The sequence below is a fragment of the Euphorbia lathyris genome, chromosome 8 (assembly GCF_963576675.1).
Source record: "Euphorbia lathyris chromosome 8, ddEupLath1.1, whole genome shotgun sequence".
NCBI classification, from domain to species: domain Eukaryota; kingdom Viridiplantae; phylum Streptophyta; class Magnoliopsida; order Malpighiales; family Euphorbiaceae; genus Euphorbia; species Euphorbia lathyris.
In genome coordinates this window covers 35,017,331-35,039,728 of record NC_088917.1, presented here as the reverse complement: position 1 = coordinate 35,039,728, position 22,398 = coordinate 35,017,331, and the positions used below count along the sequence as shown (strand labels likewise).

Here is a 22,398-nt window from a genome sequence, read left to right as displayed (position 1 = left end):
AGATGAATTCAAATGGGAGGAACACCATCAGCAAGCCTTCCAGAGTATCAAAGAGTATCTATGCAAACCTCATGTACTTATGCCTCCAAGGCCAGGTGTACCTCTGAAACTTTATCTATTTGCCGCTCATGATTCCATTGGATGCTTGTTAGCACAAAACAATTCCAAAGGATATGAGTAGGCAATATATTATTTGAGTAGATTCTTGAATGCAACTGAGATAAAATATTCACCAATCGAGAAACTCTACCTTACATTGTATTTTGCTTGTACCAAACTGCAGCATTATATGATTGGGGCAAGGGTGTTGGTGGTATCTCAGACTGACTTGATCAAGTACATGTTGAATAAGCCGCTCATAACTGGGAGGATTGGAAAGTGGTCGCTGGCTTTGGCAGAGTTTACTCTGGTGTACTATCCTCAAAAATCAGTGAAGGGGCAAGCACTTGCAGATTTCCTTGCAGATCACCATTGTCTTGATGTGAAGGATGAAATAGACCAAGATCTACCAATCTTCAGTGTTGAAAAATCCCGCTGGATTTTGAAATTTGATGGATCTAGCACCGAGACATCTACAGGAGTAGGAGTAGTCATTATATCCCATATGGGAACCAAAACAACAATGTATTTCAACCTGTATTTCAAATGTATGAACAATCAGGCTGAATATGAAGCTGCGGTCATTGGCCTGGAGATCTTGAGGGAGCTAGAAGCAGATGATGTCTTGATTCAAGGGGATTCCCAACTCGTGCTGAGGCAACTATCAGGAGAATACAAATGCACTAGTCTCAGCTTGGCTCCATATTATACAACCGTTGTTCAACTACTACATGAATTCAATGGCTTCTCTTTTCTTCATGTTCCCAGGGAGATGAACTGGAAGGCTAATGAGCTAGCTCAAATAGCCTTTGGTTTAAAAATGTCAGAAGAACTCACCCATAAGTTGATAATGATCAAAAAGCTCAGACATCCTTCCATAATGGAGAGAGGAATTCAAGTGGAGACATTCAATACAGATGTCAATCTAGCTAGTGACTGGAGGAGTCCCATCAAGGAGTATTTGTCGAACCCAGGAAGACGAGTACCTTATTCCCTCAAGATTAGAGCATTGAACTTCTTATTGATGGAAGGTGACTTGTACCGCAAAAATGTAGCTGGACTTTTGCTGAAATGCTTAGGATTTCCAGACAACATGGAAGTTATGAAACAAGTCCACGAATGAGTATGTGGAGCTCACCAAGCAGGCATCAAGATGAAGTGGCTCACAAGGAGACATGGATACTTCTGGCCATCTATGCTGAAGGATTGTATGTTTTATGCAAAAGGATGTTGTTGAAACACCTTTCCACATGATTTTGATTTGACAAAATTATTTAAATTAAATCTCCATGTTAAAAATACTCTAACACATTAAATTTAAATGCTTTGATTTATTTATACTAATGTGTTTGTTCAATGTTGAGATTATTTAATTTATAAGACATTAAGTTGAATGGCCCAAAGGCCCACAAGAGAAAGTCAAGTCAATGAATCAAAGCCTCGCGGCCCAAGCAGATCAAAACGCAGCTCGTACTGAGTAAAACGCAAGCCCGACAATGAGAAGGATCTAGAAGCCTTCGACCAAAAGCTTCAAGATGAAGCTGCTGAGTTGAGCGACAAGAAAGTCAGGTCAGTGGTTGACCTGAATAAACTTGAAGACAAAAGTATTTCTACTTTGGGTAAAGTTCAGAAGACGCAGAAAGCTGTCTGGAAGACTTTACCATAAATATGGAGACATTCTGTTTTGTCTGACGGAAAGCTGCTGAGCACTACCGAAGATAGAAGATACAAGAATTTGATTGGCCGAGGACGCTGAGCACGTATTGAGTGAAAGCGACAGGAAGCCGTTTCCCTCCAACGGTTATTTCGAAATTCGAAATTACCGGTGCATCAAGTGTCACTATAAATAGGCCACTCAAACGCTTCATTCGATGCAGATCTTCAATCAAGTCGAAACACTGACCAAATTGATATTCGAAGTTCTGTGAGAAAAGCAAAGCAAATCTTACACCAATTCCAATTCTGTGTAAAAGTCTAGAGTGATCTAAATCATCTAAAGTGTCTTAGCAATTGTTGGTTAGGACAAACAAACACTTATCATTTCTAGAAGTATAGAAAGGAGAAGCTGAGTACTCGGTCATAGTACTGAGCGGTAGAAATAGGAGTGAGTAGAGGAATAGAGGAAGGTACTCTTGTATACTCAGCTTTCTATTGTAAAAGGTTTGTGCTCTACCTTTAAAGAGCTCAGTAGAGGATTCTAAAAAGCTCGGAAGGAATTCTGGGGACTGGACATAGGCGGAGAGGCCGAACCAGGATACGTCTGCTGAGTAATGTCTTTCTAATCCATATCTCCTTAAATTATTGCTTGCTATAACACTGCCTAGTTAAACGCTAAAAAGAACATAAGCTGAGTTGAGTGAACTGAGAAGCTGAGTTCAGGAATAGACTCAAGTGCTATCTCCTGACTCAAGGATAGATTCAGACTTAGTCACCTGTTGACTAAGCTTGTATCTAAAACTTACTCAGTTTCACCGTGCCAAAAGACTTCAAGAAAGTCTAAGTTCAAAATTAACAGTCAGCCATACGTGAAATTTTTTTAATAGTTCCTAACCCCCCCCCCTTGGAACTAATATTGTCACGTTATGAGGGACCGACAAGTGGTATCAGAGTCTAACAGCTCGCTGAACAAGATATAACTATCTTGAGCTGATCCCCACAATGGCTGAGAACAGCACTCGTTTCCTCCCAGGAAATCAAACAACTCAGATTCTCCCTGAGGGACTGTCCATTACCAGGCCTCCTCTGTTCTTCGGGTCTAACTATACCTTTTGGAAGAACAGAATGAAAAACTTCATTCAGGCAACAAACATGAGTGCATGGCTTTCCATAGTCCAAGGCCCGTTTATTCCTGTTGAAACTATTGACGGACAAACGTCTGTCAAAGTTGAGGCTAAGTGGTCAGAGGATGACCTCAAGAAACTGCAAAATCATGCCGCTGCTATAAACATGCTTCACTGTGCGTTAGATGCTGCAGAGTACAATAAAATCTCAGGTTGCGAGTCAGCATAGGAGATATGGAAGAAGCTGGAGGTCACCTATGAAGGAACCAGTAAGGTCAAGGAATCTAAGGTGAACCAACACATTAGGCTGTACGAGTTGTTCGAGATGAATGATGGTGAAGGAATTTCTAACATGAACTCAAGGTTCACCAACATTATTAACGAACTCAAGAGGCTTGGCAAGAACTTCACTGAGGAAGAGCAAGTGAAGAAGATACTGAGGAGTCTTCCCTAAAGCTGGCAAGCGAAGAAGACAGTCGTTGAGGAAGCCCAAGACCTAACCACCTACAAGTATGATGAGCTCATCGGATCTCTGCTGACCCATGAAATATCGATAAAAACTTTGAGGTGAAAGAAAAAGTTGAGGACAAGAAGCAAAAGTCTCTTATCATGAAAGCCGACTCCACTGATGGTGACTCATCTGATGATGAAGAAATGGCCATGTTCACAAGAAAGATGAAGAAGCTGTTCCGCAAGAATGACAAGTACAGCAGAAAGCCATTCAAGAAATATGATAAATACAAAGCTGAGTCAAGCGACAGCAAATACAAGAAGGAAAGCTCAAAGCCTATCACATGCTTTGAATGTCATCAAACTGGCCATATCAAGTCAAGCTGTCCTACTCTGAAGAAGGACAAGAAAAGTGGGAGAAAAGCAATGGTGGCCACTTGGAGCGATAGCGATGAATCATCTTCATCAGGAGCTGAAGCCACTGAGTCAGCAAACATCTGCTTCATGGCAGATGAGGCTGCTGACCTTTGTCTTTCTGAGCAAGCTGACTCATTATGTGCATCTGACAATGAGGAACAACCAACTGAGGTAACAACTCTACCTTTGCCCAGAAACGAAATGATTAACGCCCTGAGTGATCTCTACACACTTGTCAAAAAGTGTAACAAGAAAGTGCGAGCACTCAGCAGGCGATGTGATGAGATTGAGGGGGTCAAACTCAATGACCTTCGTCATCTTCTCCAGGACAATACTAGGCAAGATGAAAATCTTAAAATCATGCATAGTTATGTCACTGAGGTCAAATCAGACTCTAAGAAGCTGAGGAAAGACATCACATCTATTCAGAACCAGCTAAAGGTTCCGAATAAGAAAAATGTCCATCATTACGCTGAGTACCCAGGTATTAGTCAGCGGAAATGGACTCCCCAACGAAATGTCCAATGTGACTTTTGTGGGAAGAAACACTACTAGAAAATGCTTGATTGCTGACGGAATGAATTCCGTCAGTATATTTTGACAGAATTTCGTCAAAAGGGATTCCGTCAAAAATTCTGACGATATTTTTTACGGAATGAAATTTCCGTCAAAATATTATGGCGCGAACATTCCCGCCAATTATTTCTGACATTATATTTTGACGGAATCTATTCTGTCAGAATTGTGACACGTTTTGACGGAATTATTGACGGAATTCCGTCAGAAATTTAAGTAATTGATATGTAAAAAGTTAATATATTTTCACATTTTTTTTACTAAAAATCATATTATTCTAACTTAAATGCTTAATTTTATGTTGGTTATAGATAGATTTATGAAAATAATATCTCTATTTGAATTTATTTTTTTTATTCTTAATGTGTTTAATAAATTATTTAGACGTTAGGTGTAAAATCACATCATTTTAGACGTTAGGGATAAAATTGTAAACGCTAAGAGTATTTTTGTATTTTATCCCTTAATATTTTTATATCATTTATCATTAATTATTTGGATCTAATTTATGTTTCTCATAAAGTCACTAGTATTTAAGTGTGTTAAAAAAAGTATTTAAGTGTGTTTCTACTTTTTTTTTTTTTTTTGAGAAAGTATGTTTCTACTTAAAATTATACATAACAATATTTCCGTTTGAATTTTAATTGTACTTTTGAATTTTAATTTAACTTAATCTATAACATATAACTAAACCCAAATATTAATTTCCAAATTGAATAAAAGAAAGAAAATACTTACTTCAAAAAAAAAAAAAAAGAAAGAAAATACTTATCAAAAATTAAACATAAACTAAAGAATTTAAATTGGATTGAGTTTAAATGACAGGCCCATTTATGGATGCCTAAAGCCCATTAATTATTTTTCTTGAAACCCTAAAGCCATCTCATTCCCCTATATAAGTGAACTTATAAAACCTAATCCATGTTTTCTATTTCTCTGAAGCCACGTTTTTTCTTCTCATTGTGGCTGTGTCTCTCGGCCTACCCCTGAAACCGTTCTCCTTTCCTCACTTCCACTAGAAACGACGGCATCTCTTTCGCAATGGCGGCTCCTAATGACAAGTTTTCGACCCATCTCTTCTCTTTCTCTGTTGTTCAGAACTGCTGGTCCGCCTCCACATCGCCGTTTCCTCTCCGTCTCTCTTCTTTCTCTGTTGTTCCGAACTGCTGGTCCGCCTCCACAATGTCGTTTCCTCTCCGTCTCTCCTCTTTCTCTCTTTTTCTGAACGGCTGGTCGACTCCACAACGCACTTTCTTCTCCGTCTCAAGTGGGTTCATCTCGAAACGAGTAGCCTTGTGTTGTGGAGTTGATGGGCGACCAAACGATGAGTTCAACAAAACCTTTTCAATGAGCCAGGCAAGATCCATCAGGTTGGCTTATATCTTTTTGAAGTTTCATTTTTCTCATGAATTTGGGACTTTTTATAATATTAGAGAATTTTCATTTTGTATTCCTTATTTGGGATTTTTTATGGTCAAATTCTGTAGATGGAATGTTTCTGCAAGTTGTGCACATGGCTGATCAATATCGCTGTAGTTTATGTGTTGAAAAATAAGGCACCACTGACAATTGATGGAAGAAATAAACAACTCTAAATCTTTTAAATATTATTTACATGGGAAATCATTTTTAATGTTGTAGATGGAGTCTGTGTTCAATGTTTAGAGCATCCTGGTTGTGTTTGGGATGCATAGTTCTTACAAAATGGCGACTTTTGTGATAGCAGGTTCAAATGGTGTTACACGAATTTGCCAATTAGATCTTGAGAGAGTTGCAGGTCCACTAGATCTTGAGTCATATGCTTCCCAACTTTCTCAATACAAGCTAGGCAGGTATTATCTAATTTCTATTATCAGTATGTTATTTGACATCTAAAAGCACATCTTCAATCGGGATTAACTTTACTTTTGGATGAGTATTATGATAGTTATCTATGCTATTGTTTTGCACACTTATATTATCACTACTATGCATATTATATTATATTATCATTTTACACACTTAAAATAATGCACAAATATAGGTGATATGATACAACAAACATACTAAAATTAAAAACGGAGAAAGAAAGGCAGCCAAAATAAAGTCAATAAGTCAAATTACAATCGCGTTTATGATTGCGTTGAGATATATGTATGATTGCGTTGTTGAGATGTTGTATGATTGCGTTGAAAGTTGTTGACGATGGTAGACAGAATTCGAAAATGAAGTGAATTGTGTAAAGTTGAGAATTGAGTTCTGGAAATCGAATTGAAGCTACAGAGTCACGAGATCGGAGTCAATTTTCTCTTTTCTTTCTTTTTTGAGCTTATTTTTGTTTGTTTTGTTTTCTCTGAAAACTTCATGATCTTGATCGGTTTAAATTTAAACGATCTGTGGATAGATCGTGATCATATTTGGTTTTCCTGTAGCGAATTGTTTTGTCCTGTGTAGCTATTGAAACTTGAGCTTTTGTAACTTTTTATGGAACTTCGTTTTTTCCGATGGCGTGCCTGTGGTGATATCTCTAACACTAGTAATTTCATCAACTTGCATATTGAGCTTTGTTTCTAAGATCGGAGTCAATTTTCTGATCATTTCATGTTGCATGATCAATCGAATAAATGCAACTTTGGATGTTGTTCTTGATGATTAGAATTTCTGAATTATGATGTTTGATTTGGTTCAGATCCAAGTAAGACATTTTTTGGAAACACATACTGATCAAGCTTTTTAAATAAAGATGTTGGTTAAAGATTATCTCTAGGCCTATTATCAATTGATTTGTGGTAGAATGAGTAAATCGGACCCATCTATTCTTTAGCGTGCCAATATTGATCCCTTGATGTTTGTGAAGTTGATAATCTTTCTTAAAATCAGTCAGTTTTTGGAGGCAATGAATATTTAATGCAGTTTATGAATTTTGGGTGCAGATTAAGAAAAGGGAATTAGAGTCTCGATTGGCAGAGATGGCACTTGTCTCAGGAGGAAGGTCAACACAAAACCCAGATGCCCTCTCTTTATTCCTACTGCTTACTGGCAAGTGGAAGATTTCTCCCCTGAATGGTGGCAACTGGTTACTACTTCAACATGGTACAGGGATTACTGGCTCAGTCAGCATCAGGACGTAGAAGGTTTCTACGATAATGTTGAGGATAATATCACCTATCTACTGTGCATCACCTATATTTGTTTGCACTTTTGTTGTCACCTATATTTATATGGCTGTTGATTCACAATTAGATTAGCATGAATGTATTCGTGTTCTTTCCACTAGTTCTTATAATTTGACATAATATGTTGTCTATATCAGGAAAAAATTGGGAGGACTACGACCGGAAGAATTACCACGACCAGAAGAAAATTGGGAGGACTACTTATCAATCGTGCGAATGAAGGAGCTCGTCATCTTAATGGACCATATATGAGATAATATGGCTCTTAACATCAGGGGTGCAAGAGAGGTTTTTCATCAGAAATGAACTTGTGCCTGTACTTTTCAATTTTTATATTGGAGTGTAAGAATTGTAAAAAATGTTAACTTAATTGCAAGGTTTTCTATCTTAGTCTAATGAGATAGGGGTTCGAATTCTTAGTCTTTGCATTATGGGGCTTAGTGGACAGTGATTTAGAATTTAAGCCATTTGTGGTCATTTTGGGTTTTTTGTATTTACCATTAATTAGAGACTTAATTAAAAGTACCATGGTTTTGGTATTTAGAAGTAAAAAGTCTTTATAGATATAGGTAGCTCCCTTCAATCAAAATGTTGATATTTAACAAATAATATATGTTTTATATTTATGAATTATAATTAAAAAACCAATGCTAATATATTATTATTTATTTTTAAAAATTGATTTTAAATTTACTGACGGAAACTTCCGTCGAAATTAGTATCTGAAGAAAATATTACCGTTTAATATATAACGACAACATTTCTGACGGTTTAGAAAATGTCAGAATTTATTGACGGAAAATTTCCGTCAATATTCTGTCGGCACATATTCCGTCAAAATACATTACCCACGCATGTATTGCTGACGGATTTCGTTCCGTCAACATTCCGTCGGATATCACTTTACTGACGGAAATTAGATGTTTACTAACGGAAATTTCCGTCAGTAATCCATTATTTTCTTGTAGTGAAAGGCCACACTACCAAAGTGTGTTGGCATAATCAGCACAATGGTGCTGACCCGCCAATAAGGCGACCATAAAGGAAGGTCCATTGTGACTTCTATGGTAAGACTGGCCACACCACCAACGTGTGCCGTCATAAAATGAAATATGATGTATCACCTGCTGTGCCTAACAAACGAGGACCCAAAAAGACTTGGGTACCTAAAGATAACTGTTATATTGCAGGTCGGCCTGAGGTGTGCGGAGAAGTCAAAGTTGTGGTACATTGACAGCGCATGCTCGAGGCATATGACGGGTGATGAAACTCAGTTCATCACACTTGAGCTTAAACGAGGAGGAAGCGTAAGTTTTGGAGACAATAAAAAGGGTAAGATAGTAGGGTCAGGAACCATTGGCGGCAATCCTACTATTGAGTCAGACTCCCTAGTCAGAGGACTTGAATATAACCTACTCAGCGTAGCTCAGCTGTGCGATAGCGGTAGAAAGGTTATATTCGATGCCACTTGATGTAAAATACTCGAGGGGAAAACGAATGAATTGATTTTAACCGCCCCTCGTGTGACAATGTCTTTATGTTGAGTTTAGAAAAGAAATTTTCAAAAAATATATGCTTAGTGTCAAAGGAAGAAAATTCCTGGCTATGGCACAGGAGACTTGGTCATGTAAGCATGGACCTCCTGGCCAAATTAGCAAGAAAGCAATTAGTTGAGGGACTGCCCGAACTTAAGTTCGAAAAGGATCAATTATGCAATGATTGTCAGCACGCAAAACAATCCAAAAAATCTTTTCACAGTAAAAACATCGTCTCAACCAAGCGTCCACTAGAGTTGCTACACTTGGATCTCTTCGGACCAATCCAGCCGCTGAGCTTGGGTGGTAGGAGATTTTCCTTGGTCATTGTAGATGACTTTTCTCGGTACACTTGGATCATCTTGCTGAGTAGCAATGATGAAACCTTTGAGACATTTTCAACACTAGTTAGAAAGCTTGAAAATGATAAAGACCTAAAACTAGCTCACATCCGAAGTGATAATGGTGGAGAATTTAAAAACCAACAGTTTGTTGAGTTCTGTGAAGCCAGCGGCATTGACCATAACTTCTCAGCTCCTAGAACTCCTCAACAGAATGGGGTAGTTGAAAGGAAGAACAGAACCTTGGTTAAAATAGGCAGGACAATGCTGAGTGAGAATAGGCTTCCAAAGTACTTTTGGGGTGAAGCTGTCAACACAGCCTGTTATATACTCAATAGGGCTCTAGTCAGACTCATATTGAAGAAGACCCCCTACGAACTTTGGAAAGGACGAATATCCAACATTGGATATTTTCGTGCCTTTGGTTGTAAATGTTTTATTTTAAATACTAAAGATAACCTTGCTAAGTTTGATTCAAAAGCTGATTAAGCTATATTTTTAGGCTACTCAACAAACAGCAAGGCATATAGAGTTTTTAATAAACGAACTCAGGTCTTAGAAGAGTCAGTACACATTGAGTTCGATGAAACTAACCCCGCAGGGAAGGTCAGTCATCCGACTGAGGATGATCCATACTCAGCAGATGCTGAACAAAGTGGAGCCGTTGAGTTACCACTTCAAGGGCTGACCAAAGGTAAAAACGACACTCAAATTGTTTTCACTGACCAATCTATACCTACAGAGATTGTTGAAACACAACTAGCCCAAGACACTACACTACCGAAAGAAATCAGAATCCCAAGAGGACACTCTGAAAGCGCCATTCTCGATGTTGTTGAGAATACCCTGATGACAAGGAATCAACTCAGGAGATGCCTCAGCAATGTAGCTTTCATCTCAGTTCTGGAACCGAAGAATTTTTCAGAAGCCGAGAACGACGAGTTCTGGATGGGTGCAATGCAAGAAGAGCTTGATCAGTTTAAAAGAAATGAAGTTTGGGACTTGGTGCCAAACCCAAGAAGCCAGAAGACCATAGGAACGAGATGGGTCTTCCGCAACAAGCTGGATGAACAAGGAAATGTAGTCAGAAACAAAGCAAGACTTGTAGCTCAAGGCTACAGTCAGCAGGAAGGTATTGACTACGATGAGACCTTCGCCCCAGTGGCAAGTCTTGAAGCAATTAGAATATTGTGCGCATATGTCAGTTTCATGAATTTTAAATTATTTCAAATGGATGTTAAGAGTCCATTTCTTAATGGAGTTATAAATGAGGAAGTCTATGTTAATCAGCCTCCAGGTTTTGAGCATCCTAAATTCCCAAACCATGTTTATAAACTCAAAAAGGCTATGTACGGTCTCAAGCAAGCACCACGTGCTTGGTATGAGAGGCTGGCCAGTTTCCTGCTGACTAAAAATTATGTTAGAGGCAAAGCTGATACAACCTTATTCATTAAGATGAAGGGTAAAGACACCCTGCTGGCTCAAATATATGTTGATGACATCATTTTTGGTGCTACTAATGAGTCTATGTGCAAGGAGTATAGTAAGCTGATGCGGACTGAGTTTGAAATGTCAATGATGGGAGAACTCAACTTCTTCCTTGGACTTCAAATCAAACAACCACGTGCTTGGTATGAGAGGCTGACCAGTTTCCTGCTGACTAAAAATTATGTTAGAGGCAAAGCTGATACACCCTTATTCATTAAGAGGAAGGGTAAAGACACCATGCTGGCTCAAATATATGTTGATGACATCATTTTTGGTGCTACTAATGACTCTATGTGCAAGGAGTTTAGTAAGCAGATGCAGACTGAGTTTGAAATGTCAATGATGGGAGAACTCAACTTCTTCCTTGGACTTCAAATCAAACAAGTAAAGAATGGCATCTTCATCAGTCAAACGAAGTATGCTAAGGAGATATTGAAGAAATATGGACTTCAAAACTGTAAGCCAATATCTACTCCAATGGGCACTGACACTGTCCTCTGTGCTGATGAAAGTGGTAAGTCAATAGATAGCAAATTATATCGAGGTATGATGGGCTCTTTACTTTACTTAACAGCTAGTAGACCGAACATTCAGTTCTCAGTATGTTATTGCGCTAGATATTTGCAAGGCTCAGTGAATGCAGGTTTATGGTATCCCAACACTCATGACATTACACTTCTCGGATACACTGACGCTGACTATGGACGAGATAAGCTGGAGCGAAAAAGCACTTCTGGAGGATGTCACTTCCTTGGAAGCTGTCTTGTGTCTTGGTTCAGTAAGAAACAGTCGTCAGTAGCTTTGTCAACCACTGAAGCTGAGTACATTACTGCTGGAACCTGTGTTGCCCCAGTCCTTTGGATCAAGCAACAGCTAGAAGATTATGGCGTTCAGACCAAAATAATTGAAGTCAAATGTGACAACAAGAGTGCCATTGACCTATCAAAGAACTCAATCCAGCACAGCAGGATGAAGCATGTCAGCATAAGGCATCACTTCATTAGAGACCATGTACTCAAGGGTGAAATCAAGCTTACCTACGTCCCAACGGATGAGCATCTTGCCGATATCCTCACCAAGCCACTGGCTCGTGAGCAATTCAACATACTTAGAGAAGCTATTGATATGTTTAATCCTCTTCAATAAATTCTAAGTATAATTCATGCTGAATAATTTGTTACATACTGAGTGGCTATGCATGCTGAGTGCTTTTACTATGCAAAGTTATAAAACTGACCTATACACTCAGCACTTGAATTGCTGAGTAACTACGTTGCTGAGTAAAGCAACTTGCACAATTAGGGTTTGCACGCGTATTTAAGTAGCCTCTAGGATGACGTAAGCGTCATCATTAGTAAAACCACGTGTCGTATCTAGCAATTAATGTCAGTTATTTCTGACTATCGATGGTTCAAATTCCCACCATTCTCCCTGACCTATCAAATCAACGCTTGCCGGCTATAAATAGTAAAAAATTTCTCACTATTTACTTTCTACGCTTGATTTTCGCACTCGAACTCTCTCTCTCTCTCTCTCAAATCCCAAATCTCTAAGCATTTCCAAAGAAGTCTTCAAGAACACTATGTCCGATTCCCAGAATCTCTCCGATGACCAGTACGAAGACAACCGCTCAGACATCAATCCTACTTCTCCACCTGAGCAGGAATATGATGAGACCTCAGAAGATGAGGCTCAGACGGGTCATGGTCAGCACGACAAACCCATGGATGAAGTCAGCATCCTTGGCATTGACCCCAACACCGAACACTCAACTCCTTCAAAGAAGAAGAAGAAGGACAAGGGTAAGAAGCCTAAAGAAAGAACATTCCTAACCTTGTTTTCTGATGTTGAGAACCTCGATGTCATTCCTTCAGGATGGTTCTCCAAGAGCTTCGTCAAAGCTGAGAAACCCTACACCGACTGGATATCCAAGAACGGATGGACCAAACTCTTTTCTCTGAACGGTCTAACTTACCCGAGGCTGGTGACAGATTCTACACAAACCTATTGGTTGCAAAAGACGATGTTGATTTCATGGTCACATATATAAACAAAAAACAAATCATCATTGACCCCTCATACATGTCCATTCTCTTAGACCTAAAGGCAGAAGGAGCTGAATTAAGGAAAACCAATGACTATAAACGAGTCAAGTACAAAGCTGAATTCTGTAAGCCAGAAGGTCACGTCGGTGAAGTTTCGTGCACTTCACTAAGTTAGCATCAACGTCAAGCCCACTACATCCTGACCAACTATTTGTTCCCAAAGGTCAATGCCACATCTTCCGCATCCAACTTCAAACAGTGCTTCCTCTGGCACATACTGAACTACAAACCTCTGAACATGCTTGTGTTTTTTATCGGAGCATTTCAACGAAGCACTGGAGCTCTTCGAATGGGATCACTCATCACCGAGATCCTCAAGGATCATAAGATCAGCTTCAAAGGTGAAGAAAGCGTAGTAGGGACGGAAATCACCGTTGAAATCCTAGCTGGACTAGCACACAACCTTCCTTTCAAATCCAAATCGAAGAAGGGAAAGGAAACTGTGATAGAAGATGAAGAGGAAATTGAGCTGCCCAGTAAAGGGAAAAAGAGAAAAGCAGACACATCAACTGCACAGAAAGATAAACCGGCAATCCAGACTGCCAAGAGAATTAAAGTTGTGCTAGCCAAACCTTCTCCAGCTGAGTATGCTAAGAAGAAAGCTGAGCTTGCTAAGGCTGTCCAAAAATGACCTGTCGTTGTCCAAGAAATTGAGGATGAACCAGAGGACACTGATCCACCCCTAAAGAGGAAGAAGGCTTCTAGAGTTACACCATTGAATGCAACTCCTCTGGATTTTGCTGTTCCAGACGACTCCTTCTTTCTGCGAGCTCAGGAACCTGATAAAAGTGCACAGACTCCCAGTAGTCAGCAGAATAAGTCTGTCTCTGCTGAGAAGACAAAGAAGAACGCACCGAGCAACTCAGCTGCTAACGAACAGGCTATTGAGCCAGAAACTGAGTCCCCTGTTGACACCACAACTGCTGAAGAATAGGCTGAGGACATCCATCTTGATACCTCTCCCAAGTCAACAAACACCTTCTCTATTGACCACACCCCTTCTCCAAGACTATCCAAAGAAGGCAGTGATAAACGGTTCAAAAGGAAGTCACACAAACCACCCGTGTTTGATGTTCTGGATGACTCTCCACTGCGTGACCCAATTGTCGACTTGACTGCATTGGTGTTCAACTTCTTCTCCAAACCAATTACAAAGCCCTCGCCAGTCAAGGAAAAACAAGCCTCTGTTTCTCGCAGTCAGGAACATGCCGAAGCTGACGCTACTCAAGGTCCGAAGTCTGCCAACACCGCTGCTCATGCATCAGCTGAGCAAGTGATCGAAGAACATGCTGTTCAAGTAAATGAACAAGTATGTGAGAAAACTCCTGCTCAGGACAATCTCGAGGTGACTCCTCCATAAGTCCAAACTCAGCTCCAGAATGACAATGAGCAGGTAGATAATTCTGCTGGACAACTCAATCCTCCTACTGAACAGTTAGCAAACCAGTCAGCACCTGCTGCTAGCCTCAACACTGAGTCTGCCACTCCTATTGCTCAACCTTCACTTAATCAAGAGGGCACCTCCATTCCTGGTGAGCAATCAAATATCCAAACACCTACTACCAACCAGAATTCAGTTCCTGAGAATTCATCAGCTAACCCCTTGAGCTTCCTGACTACTTCCCATTCTGGGAAAAGAATCCTACAAGCTGCTCAAGAACTGATAGCGGACATACAACGTACTCATGCCTCTGATGCTGAGTGTCATACTGCTGAGCCTACTCAACTGTGCACCATAACGCAACTTCTGACTGAACTCAAAAGTCTTAAGGAGCTTTTATGTGTGCTAACCAATATGGTTGCTCAGCAACCAAAGCAGGAGTTTGCTACGAAGATGGCCAACCTTCATCTACACATGGATACCATTGAAGGTAAGCTAAATGCTTTATCTGCCGCAAACTCCGGTGTAGCTCAGTCAGCCCAAGTAGCTCAAGTCTTCACTGAACTGACTGCCACTAGAGACTTGGTTTCCTCTTCCTCTCAATGCACTATAGAGCAAATCGCTGAAGCTATTCGTATGCTCAGCTTATCCAGAGAAGAGATGCAAACCGATCAGGCAAAGTCATCTGAAATCTTCCAACTCGCCAAGTCCACTTATCAGCATGTCACACATCAATCCAATCAGTGCCATCACTATGATGCTGCACTGCTCAGGATGTACCATCAAAATGGGGGAGTTTGTTGAAACACCTTTCCACATGATTTTGATTTGACAAAATTATTTAAATTAAATCTCCATGTTAAAAATACTCTAACACATTAAATTTAAATGTTTTGATTTATTTATACTAATGTGTTTGTTCAATGTTGAGATTATTTAATTTATAAGACATTAAGTTGAATGGCCCAAAGGCCCACAAGAGAAAGTCAAGTCAATGAATCAAAGCCTCACGGCCCAAGCAGATCAAAACGCAGATCGTACTGAGTAAAACGCAAGCCCGGCAATGAGAAGGATCTAGAAGCCTTCGACCAAAAGCTTCAAGACGAAGCTGTTGAGTTGAGCGACAAGAAAGTCAGGTCAGCGGCTGACCTGAATAAACTTGAAGATAAAGTATTTCTACTTTGGGTAAAGTTCAGAAGACGCAGAAAGCTGTCTGGAAGACTTTACCATAAATGTGGAGACATTCTATTTGGTCTGACGGTAAGCTGCTGAGCACTGCCGAAGACAGAAGATACAAGAATTTGATTGGCCGAGGACGCTGAGCACGTACTGAGTGAAAGCGACAGGAAGCCGTTTCCCTCCAACGGTTATTTCGAAATTCGAAATTACCGGTGCATCAAGTGTCACTATAAATAGGCCACTCAAACGCTTCATTCGATGCAGATCTTCAATCAAGTCGAAACGCTGACCAAATTGATATTCGAAGTTCTGTGAGAAAAGCAAAGCAAATCTTACACCAATTCCAATTCTGTGTAAAAGTCTAGAGTGATCTAAATCATCTAAAGTGTCTTAGCAATTGTTGGTTAGGACAAACAAACACTTATCATTTCTAGAAGTATATAAAGGAGAAGCTGAGTACTCGGTCATAGTACTCAGCGGTAGAAATAGGAGTGAGTAGAGGAATAGAGGAAGGTACTCTTGTATACTCAGCTTTCTATTGTAAAAGGTTTGTGCTCTACCTTTAAAGAGCTCAGTAGAGGATTCTAAAAAGCTCGGAAGGAATTCTAGGGACTGGACGTAGGCGGAGAGGCCGAACCAGGATACGTCTACTGAGTAATGTCTTTCTAATCCATATCTCCTTAAAGAACATAAGCTGAGTTGAGTGAACTGAGAAGCTGAGTTCAGGAATAGACTCAAGTGCTATCTCCTAACTCAAGGATAGATTCAGACTTAGTCACCTGTTGACTAAGCTTGTATCTAAAACTTACTCAGTTTCACCGTGCCAAAAGACTTCAAGAAAGTCTAAGTTCAAAATTAACAGCCAGCCATACGTGAAATTTTTTTAATAGTTCCTAACCCCCCTTGGAACTAATATTGTCATGTTATAAGGGACCGACAGATGCCGCCAATGTCAAAGATATGGGCAGATTCAAAGAGTTCCAGTAGATGAGATGCACGCAGTCGTCAAGCCGTGGCCCTTCAGAGGATGGGCAATTGATTTGATAGGGAAAATTTATCCTGCATCATCAAAAGGGCACAACTTTATGATCGTGGCAACAGACTACTTCACAAAATGGGTGGAGGCCTTACCAATGAAGAAAGTGGACCAGAGAGATGTTGTGAAGTTCATCAGGGAGAACATCATTCACAGGTACGGGATCCCTCAGTCAATTACCACAGACCAAGGAACCATGTTCACTGGAGATGACATGAAGGACTTCATGGAAGATTATGGAATCAAGTTGTTGCACTCTACTCCTCATTATCCACAAGCTAATGGTCAAGCTCAGGCCTCCAACAAAGTTCTCATCAACATCCTTGAAAAGATAATCGAAGATAACCCTAGGGAATGGCACGTCTTGCTTTCAAAAACTTTATGGGCATATAGAACATCAAAAAGGAGTGCCACAGGCGTTAGTCCTTTCTCATTAACATATGGACATGATGTCGTGCTTCCTATGGAGGTAGTAGTGCCGTTGTAACGCCCGTAAAATAATTTATATAGATATTAATTATATTTATTTATTATTATGTTTCACTGCAAAAAAAAAAAAATTAGCATTAGAATTTTTGGAAAAAAAAATAATAAGTATGATTTCAAATAAAAAAAAGAATTTAAATAGATAAGACATATCTCTTACTTTTATTTAATCTTTTTTTTTCTTTTTACATGTTATTAAAATATGTTTTAACTTATCATAGAAATTTTTTTCTAATATATTTATATTTGAAAGAAAAGACTATATTGAAATTTTGTGATAAATTAGTGTTGTTTTGAAACACTAATACATTAGCATTATCTTAGTAATGCTGAAGAAGAAAAAAATGGCAACACAAGTTTTTTTTTCCTTTATTATGTTTAATGTGTTAAATACATATATTATAAAATAAAATCATTTAATTCAAATTTTAATTAGGTAAACCTTTTCTCCTTGTGTAAAAGCTTATTTGTTTGGAAAGGGAGCCGCAAAACCCATTTTGAGATTCTGAAAAAAACACTTTTCCTTAGCAGCTGTAATTTGAAATTTTACAGAGATTATCTTTCATGAAGACGACATGTCGATTAAACAGAAAATAGGCTATAAGAGTTCGTTGAGTAGTTAGACTTGGCATTGAATAGCTAAGGTGAGTAGTTAATTAAATATACAGTGCCTTTTATTATATGTTTGTTGCCATGTTGATTGGTTGAGATAAATTGTTTATTGGTTCGATCTTCGTGTTTGATAGATTGGGTGCTATTAATTGCTTATTGATTCGATGTATATGTTTGATATGTATACTTGATATTTATGACGACTACAGTGACGTGAATGAATTGAATTTGATATTGATGGTTGTGAGGACATAAATAGTTTTTTTTAGACTGAGACATTTTGGGGATAGAATGGAAATCGATTATGATGCGGTTGATAAACTTTGGATAATATGAAACACTGGAAATTATAAGAATAAGAGCTTATCTTGGATAGTATATTCAATGGTTGCGACTGAAATGAGAAAAATGAATGTTGTGATCACGTGAAATATAAACACCGGGTATTTGTTACGACAGGATGTTAAGGTACCGGGTATTTATTACGATAAGGTACCTAGAGATAAGAGACGGGATACCGGGTATTTGTTACGACAGGGTATCCCATGATATGATTTTACTAGCCAAGCAACCATTGGGTATTACTATACTAGAATAAGCAGGGCCCTTTAAATAAATTAATAGTAATTTATCAATTATTGGTTTGTTTGCTTGATAACTAATAAATTTAAATGCACGAAACTATTGTATGCGCATGTGGTTGAACTGTGTATTTAATTAACTATCTTATTGAGTCGGCAGCTCACCCCTTGCCACCACCACTTTTCAGGAATAAAAGACTAACGACGCTCGTATGGATCGGCCAGTATGTAGAGTCATCCTTATTAAGATTTTATTTCTAATAGTCTAGCTTATCTGCACTTTTGAATTTTATTAGTATATTAAATGGATTTATCATTATTCCAGAATTTGACGGTTTCTAAAAAGGGGTGTTACATTTAATGGTATCAGAGCGGGTCTGTGATATCAAATATATGGCATAAGATATCTATATTGGCCAAACATAAAAAAAAAATATTGTACATAGTATTGTTAGACAAAAAAAAAAAACACTAAGGACTGTTGTCCTTATTCGAACTCCTCTTTATCACCTAGTTACACTAGGACTCCACCTCCTAAGCTTAGTTAATCTAGGTTTATTATCTGTGTGTACATAGCCTTGCTTATACGAAGGCAATTAAATTAATATACTACAAAATACACAATTGCTCATTATTACACCATTCTTCTCTAATATCTCATTCAAATAAGTATAATATTCTTTAGAATTTCAGGGTAGAAGTCGAATTTTTTTTTAGGAAAGCACGTTAGCAACTGATGAGTTTATTAACCAAAATTTTCCTTGAGTTAGTTCTGTTTTGTGATAAGATTAGTTAGTTTGTTTGATCATAAATGTAATATAGCTTAATTATTTCTTCTCTTTTCAATTTTTTTTTCTTTTGTTATATTTTGGGGTACTTTTTTTTACGGATAAAATATGTCAATTTATAATTACATTAGTATTAGTGTCACACTACAGGGATTATACGGTATAAAAAAACAATTGGTGGTTGAGGGTCTAATATGAATATTTATTTATAATTAATTAGAATGGTAAAATAAATTAGTACATCTAGTTTAAACTAATAGAACTAAATAATAAGTAATTTTGAAAGAATATTTAAATGTTATATGTTAACATTATCTTATTGTCTTAGTTTTGTTTGCATCACCGTATTTGAAATAATTTTGAAAGAATATTTAAATGTTATTTATGTTAACACATTATATTGTTTTATTATTTCTGTTAGTATTATTCTATTTGATTATTTTTGTTAGCATTGTTAGCATGTCATAATTATCTAGTGGTTAAGGAAATAAATAAATAAATATATATACATATATATATTCCTTACGAAATTAAAGCATTTCATTTAATACAACTAATCATAAATAATAGTTTTGAATATAATGATTTTGAGGATAATAATAAAAATAAAACCCAATTTTAACCTAACCCTATTTTATGAGTATAAAATCCAATTTTTCTGATGGGCAGCCGGGAGGAGAGAAAAAAAAGGGTTTATTCTCTCAAATGTAGGATTCATGTATTAATTTGAAGATAGATTATCATGGCTTGCTAATTTAGTGTTCTACTTCGGAATATAGGTAAGTGGTTAATTATATGTGTAATTATATTTATTTGTATGTTCTTTGTATTTGATTGTTAAATTGGTAATTGATGTGGTTCGTTGATTGATGTGTTAAGTTTGTGAATATGAAACGATTGATGATGTTTGCCTTTCTATTTTTTCGATGATAATATTGATGATGTCTGAAACTACGCGACTGTTGTGACTTGCCTAATGAGTGGAGCTAGTGGCATATCTATTAATGTGATATTAAATATTATGAAATAATTATTATTGAGCAAAACGAATGTTGGATGTCTTTGGTAAAGAAAAGAATTGTGAATAATTCAAAGCTTGTCTTGATGAAATATACTTAATGGTTCATTCGTGTACGTGTTGATGGTATATATGGTTGAGTTAAGATATGATTTGCTAAGCACTTGTCCTTGAGGCTAGTGTCGGAGTATCTTGGGATGCAGGAGATACTTTGTGTTGTTTTTGCTACGCGGGGATACCTAGTGGAGAGCGGTATCCTGTATTGTTGATTATGATGAGATTGTGATATTTTGAATTGACCGGTGAACCATTGGGTATATCTCTTCATAGGATACATATTGGCCGAGCGTCTAATGAAAATGTTGCCTGAACGTCTTTAGCAACACAATAACGACTTTAGCCAACACTTGTTCGGTGTTGCAACAGACCATCTATGGTGTAGTGTTAGTCCCCTAGTTTTTACCTAACACACTGTTTAGTCCCCCTATTTTGAAAAACACATTATAAGGTCCCTAGATTTTATCAATATTAACACTTTGGTCCTTTTGTCTAATTTTTTTAGACCTGTAACCATTATATTTTAGCATAAATAGACATATATAAAATAATAGAGTAACATGGTCAACTTATATTGTACCGTGGTTGTCCTAAAAGCTAAGATATGTTCGGTTAAAAATCTAAAAAAATAGATAAAAGGATCACAGAGTTAATATTGGTAAAAGATAGGGACCTTAAAATGTGTTTTTCAAAATAGGGGGACTAAACAGTGTGTTAGGTAAAAACTAGGGGACTAATAAATTATTTACCCTGATTTTAAATTGTTTGGTTACCAGTCTTAAAACTAACTTAACACGCCAATGGTTAAAGAATACTATTTGTGGACTTTGTCATTATTTGAACTTTGAGTCTTTTAGTGCTGGTTACCTTGCCAATGTTGATTGAATTTTGCTGAATACAAGAATTTATCTAAACTTAAACTTGTTAGATTATGTTTTCTACCTTTTTTTTCCTGGTTATAAATTGTAATTAAATTAAAAGTGAATGTTATAGTTTTGCCTTTTCACATTGATTGAATAATTAAATGTTGAGAAATATGCAGAAATTGAAATTTGCATAGTCAAATGATATGATTTTTTAGTCTAATATATAATGTGGGATCGTCTCTTATTTTTAGATTTTTTTTTCTCTTTCTTTTGATTATGTTATGTTTTGGTGATAGTGTTAAAATCAAGTAGGATGTTTTTTTTTCCTTCTGAACTATGTGAAATATCTTATTTATTTATATATTTTATATATTTTTGAGTAAATTTAATATGAATTTCAAGTTTCAGGTTTTATATGTGTTCCTCCATTTAAAACTTAAATTGTCAAATTTCAAAGGATATAATTTTACATACTTCCATAATGTTTCTTTCTTTTTTTTTTGGTAAGAAGGGAAGAAAAAAACAAACAAACAAAAACCTAACCCGGGATCAGTCTAGGAAGACTGACCCCAATCCTATCCTCAAGAAGAGAAGGTAACAGAAAAGAAGGAGGAACGGAAAGGGTAGAAACACCTAACATCCCCCCATGCCCAGCAGCTGCCAAGCGATCCGCCACGCGGTTTTGCTCCCTATAAATATGGGAGAAGGTAAGAGAATCGAAGGCAGGACGAAGCCTCAAGATGGCTTTAATGAGATTCTGACTCTTAAGACAAACAGCCTGTCTATCCGAAATCCTGTTGATAGCCTCCAAATTGTCAGACTCCACCGAAAGTCTTTTAACACCCATGCGAATGGCGAGTTTAATGCCAGACAAGATCCCCCAGAGCTCCGCAGTAAAGGAGGAGCCCGTACCTAAGTTATGGGTAAACCCAGCCAGCCAGGCGCCACCAGCATCCCGAAGAACTACATACTTCCATAATGTTTCTGATATAATTATCCTTTTACTGAGTATAGGGGAAATATTTATCAATAGTTTAAAAAAAAGCATTTGGTACTAAAGTGAATTTATGCATTGATATTTATAAAGTTTAAATTCATTGAATATTTTTATAACTATGAGAGGATGTGTTTCTCTGCCAATGTTATGTTTTTATATATTAGATTTCATTACACCAAAATCATTTATTACATTTATTAATTAAATATTTTAGAATTGTGGAAAAGTATTTGAGGTTTAATGGTATGAAATTGGAGAATTTTTATGCTCGTGTTATTCTGATAACTTTTGTTTTTTTTTTCTAATATTTTTTTTCTAATAATAGATTTCTTTTTTTTACTTTAATTTTTTTTGGGATGAAGGTGATTTTGCAATCTGATTAAAATCATTTTTTTATGTAATTTGTTTTGGGTTCCATGTAAGTAAGTTTATTGCATATCGTTTGACAAGA

General features: G+C 37.4%; 1 long non-coding RNA gene across 2 annotated transcripts; it reads left to right on the top strand.

Annotated features, from left to right (window-relative positions):
* Positions 1–5,265: 5,265 nt before the first annotated feature.
* Positions 5,266–7,876, top strand: LOC136203732 (uncharacterized). Of its 2 annotated transcripts, XR_010674961.1 has the most exons (4): positions 5,266–5,692; positions 6,049–6,154; positions 7,235–7,435; positions 7,615–7,876. It is a non-coding gene; the product is annotated as an uncharacterized lncRNA (long non-coding RNA). The 2 variants fall into 2 exon arrangements; XR_010674960.1 differs by lacking the exon at positions 7,615–7,876 and having other exon boundaries at positions 5,810–6,154; positions 7,235–7,436.
* The last annotated feature ends 14,522 nt before the right edge of the window (positions 7,877–22,398 follow it).